The sequence below is a fragment of the Delphinapterus leucas genome, chromosome 18, assembly GCF_059928025.1.
Source record: "Delphinapterus leucas isolate spDelLeu-1000000601 "Yukka" chromosome 18, BTC_Dleu_Yukka2, whole genome shotgun sequence".
NCBI lineage: Eukaryota > Metazoa > Chordata > Mammalia > Artiodactyla > Monodontidae > Delphinapterus > Delphinapterus leucas.
The window spans coordinates 35,123,103-35,127,578 of record NC_143146.1 but is presented as its reverse complement, the minus strand read 5'-3'; the positions used below and the strand labels follow the sequence as shown (position 1 = coordinate 35,127,578).

Here is a 4,476-nt window from a genome sequence, read left to right as displayed (position 1 = left end):
CTTCATACAAATACCAAGTAGTGGAATTGCTGGATCGTATGACAGTTCTATTTTTAATTTTTTGAGGACCTCCATACTGTGTTCCATACTGGCTGCAACAATTTACATTCCTACCAACAGTGTCCGAGGCTTCCCTTTTCTCCACACCCTTGCCAACACTTGTTAGTTCCTGTCTTTTTTTTTTTTAACATCTTTATTGGAATATAATTGCTTTACAATGGTGTGTTAGTTTCTGCTTTATAACAAAGTGAATCAGTTATACATATACATATGTTCCCATATCTCTTCCCTCTTGCGTCTCCCACCCTCCCACCCTCCCTATCCCACCCCTCTAGGTGGTCACAAAGCACCGAGCTGATCTCCCTGTGCTATGCGGCTGCACGAATTTGCGTGTCATCCTTGCGCAGGGGCCATGCTAATCTCCTCTGTGTCGTTCCAATTTTAGTATATGTGCTGCCGAAGCGAGCACGTTCCCATCTTTTTGATATTAGCCATTCCAACGGGAATGAGGTGACACCTCTTTGTGGTTTGACTTCTCTGCTGATTAGTGATTTTAGGTGCCTTTTTAACTATCTCTGTATCTTCTCTGTAAAAATGTCTATTCAGATCCTCTGCCCATTTTTTCGTTGGATATTTTTTCTATTTTTTTTTTGTATGAGTTCTTCATATAATTTGAATACTAACCCCTTATAGGATATATGATTTGAAAAATTTTCTCCCATTCGGTAGGTTGCCTTTTCATTTTGTTGTTGGTTTCCTTTGTTGTGCTTTTTAGTTGGATGTAGCCCCACTTTATTTTTGCTTTTGTTGCCTTTACTTGGATCAACGTCTTTGCATAAGTTCTGGAAACAACTCTTTCATAGTTTCCATGGATCGTTTTTAGGGGAGAGGGTGAGTTGAGATGAACTACTAGTGACAGGAGGGTCAATGGGTCGAACTATAGCCTCTGTTACTGTAGGTGGCCTCAAGGCCACAACTGATAGCCATTGTCTCCCTCCTGTGCTATCCACTCTCAATTCCCCTCATCCTTGGATAATATCTCTGCTAAAATGGATGGCTTACTTCGTGCGGTGACCCTCACGCTCGTCCCCGAGTGAGTGTTCTGAGCCCTGGTCATCATTTCTTTCTCAAACCATGGCTGCTGTACTTGACCATTTACTGTGTACTTGACCATTTACTGTCAAAATTGGGAAAGGCAGTACCAAGAAATACCCCACAGACTTGTTTTTAATCAATCATTTTCCAATTAAAAATTTTTTCCCCCAGACATTTTTATCACCCCAAAAGGAAACTCTGTACCCATTGAGAAGATACTACTTCGCTCTCTCTATCAGGCCCTGGAGACCACCAATCTGCTTTCTTTCTCTATGGATTTACTTATTCTGGATATTTCAGATAAATGGAATCATACAGTGTATGACCTTTGTGTCTGGCATCTTCAACTTAGCATGATGTTCATGAGAGTCATCCACACTGTAATATGTATTAGTGTTGCATTCCTTAAAAAAATGTCTTTGGCCGTGTAACTGATATTTAATGGCTCCATTCCTTTTTATGACTGAATTACTATTCCACTGTATGTATATACCACAATTTGTTTATTCATTCATCCAATGATGGACATTTGGGTTATTTCCATGATTTTTCTATTGTGAATAGTGCTGCTATAAACGTGTGTACGTAGATTTGAGTGTTTGTTTTCAATGATTTAGGAGTGGAATTGCTGAGTCATATGGTAATTCTATGTTTATCCCAAAAAACACACCTCAAGAAACTTCCTGAAAGTCTGTCCTTGTCTCAGAAGCAGCTTTTCAGGAAACATGACATGCAACAGTATGGACAGTGTCCCATGAGACCTTATTTGTGATGCCTGGGGGGCTGGAGTTGGAAAGGGCTTCCCTTAGGAAGTGGCAGCTAAACTGAGAGCAAATTCAATGTTTTTTCCTTCCTTCCTTCCTTCCTTCCTTCTTCCCTCCTTCCTTTCTTCCCTCCTTCTTTCCTTCAGAGGGATGACATAGATGTTTTACACAGTATATCCTTTTAAAACTTTTGCATTTGAACGCTGAACTTATTCATAAGACAAATGAATGATTATTTTAAGCAGGGTATTAGGGCTCAAATTACTAATATCATAGAACCATTACAGTGACAACTTGGATTGGAAACAATTTATTAGGAAAAAATATGGAAGCTTTTTTTTATAACAATTTTGATAAATAAAAAAGTTGACAAATCAGTGTATAGAAAGAATATTGGTTATTTGGGAAACTGTATCATAAAATGGATGGGCTCCACAAGTTCTTTGATGTACTTGAAGAAAAGAGTGCTAAGTCAGTTTGGGCTGCTGTCACAAAGTACCATAAACGGGGCGGGGTGGGGGCTTGTAAACAACAAAAATGTATTTCTCAGTCCTGGAGGCTGGAAGTCTGAGATCTAGGTGCCGGGATCATCACCTTCTGGTGAGGACTCTCTTCCGGGTTGCAGACTGTCCACTTCTCATTGTGTCCTCACAGGGCAGAGAGCAGAGAGAAAAAGCCAGCTCTCTCATAACTCTCACAAGGATAAGAATCTCATCATGAGGGCTCCATCCCGATGAGCTCATAAAATCCCAAAAGACCCACCTTCTAATACCATCACATTGGAGGTACGGTGTCAACATGTGAATGCTGGGGGGACCCAAATATTCAGTCTATAACAAGTACTAATGGGGAAATGAGAGCTTCTCTTGAGGATGTTAAGGGCTGTTACAAAGATCAAAGGTACATGTGTTTCCAGAGAGAACTACAATATAGAATAAGTTCTATAAGGCGTTCACAGAATAGATTCATCTTTCTTCCCGAAAACAGTCCTTGGTAACCAGGGACCCATTCCTGGAAATTCACTCTTGCTCAAGGAAATCCATCCTCTCATTAAAAAAAAATCTTACGAAGCTACATGAATGACACAAAGGACTTTTCCCAGCTCTAAGATTCTGTGTGTAAAACCTGTTAGCCTAAATTTATTTCCAAAAGATAGACCCTCCGCGGCGTCTGCTCCTGCGGGGAAGGTGGGACCCCCGCTTGTGTCCCGGCCCCCAGGTGTGGCTTGCTCAAGTTTGGGGTGAAGCCCCCAGCCCCCTTGGGCTCTGCAGCGGGGCGGTGGGCTCGGGGGAAGGAGCACGATCTCCGGGGTTTCTCAGCAGGAGATGCCGGGGCTGCCGCGCAGAAACCCAGCGCCCTGGGTGGGGCACAGACTCGCCAGGCCTGGGTGTCCCTGGCGCACAGCTGCTGAGAACAGGGTCCGCGATGAAGCTCTGCCTGGCAAACGGGGACTGTGGGCGGCTCCATCCTCCCCTTCCGTCGGCACAGGCCCATCGCAGCCCTCCCTTCCAACAGGCAAAGACTGTGACCTGCGGCCGGACAGCTCCACACCCTCACGCCCCGGTGCTCGCCCCACGCCGGGAACAGGCACAAGCCTTGGGCCGGCCTCTCCGGACGGCTCGAGCAGGACGGCTTCTTCGGCGTGCCAGTCACCCACTCCGAGCCCAGGGGCCGGCAGGGAGGTCTGAGGGCCGCTCGGGCCGGGCGGGGCGGAGGCACGGGCTTCGCGCCGGCCCTCCTCGCCGCCTCCTGCCTCTGCGCCCCGGCCCGGGGTGGGCTTCCCGTGGCACCGTCTCCTTCCCACCCCCGTCGCGCCTCTTGCCCCCCGGCCGCGGGATCCACCCGTAGCAGCACCGAGTCGTGAGGGTGCGGGAGGGCGCCCGCCCTCGGGGCTTCCCCGACACCTAGCCCCTGAGGAGGGGCCGACCGGCACCGCGCACGAAGCGGCCCTGGCGGGAGGGAGACCAGGGGGGAGGGGGTCGGTGGGGAGGTTGACTCGCAGTCACTTCCGAGGGGACGCTGAGCCCCCAGGGCTGGGGGTTGACCGGCCTCAGCACTCCTACGAGGGGGTGGTCAGGAAGGAGGGACCCTGTCCCTGGGGCTCAGGGCGCTCCCGGGTCAGACGGAGTCGCCAAGTGTGTCGGGTGCCGTGGACAGCTGAGGCACATTTTGCCCAAAGGTACGTTCCAGCGCATCGCAGAGAGCAGACGAAATACACACACGGTGGTGAAAACTCCCTGTTGCTAAGGGTTGAAACGAACCAATAATTCCTCTCGTTTCTCAGGGTGTTCCGTTTGGCTGTTAATGAAATGTATTTCCAAGGAATGCAGGCATGTGGCTAAAAAGGCCAGCAGTGCCTGGGGGGGGGTGTCACAGCGAGACCCTCCTATCTCGCCCCCCCTGGGCCATCCTGTGCTCTGGGAACAGAGCTCTCAGCCAGAAGTGAAACATAGTAGCTTCCATATCCGGATTCTATGATTTTCTAAAGCCTTTTAAAGGCCCCCTTCTCTGAGTGGTGCTTGACCTGCTGGTGTTTGGGGCGGGAGGGTGGACTGGGTGGAGGGTCTGAGCGCCACCCCGAGGGAAGGGCTTTGGAGGACTGTGTGAGCCTGAGACC

At 48.7% G+C, this 4,476-nt stretch overlaps 1 pseudogene; it reads right to left on the bottom strand.

Moving 5' to 3' along the window:
• Positions 1–379: 379 nt before the first annotated feature.
• Positions 380–469, bottom strand: LOC115803259 (U6 spliceosomal RNA; annotated as a pseudogene).
• Positions 470–4,476: the final 4,007 nt, after the last annotated feature.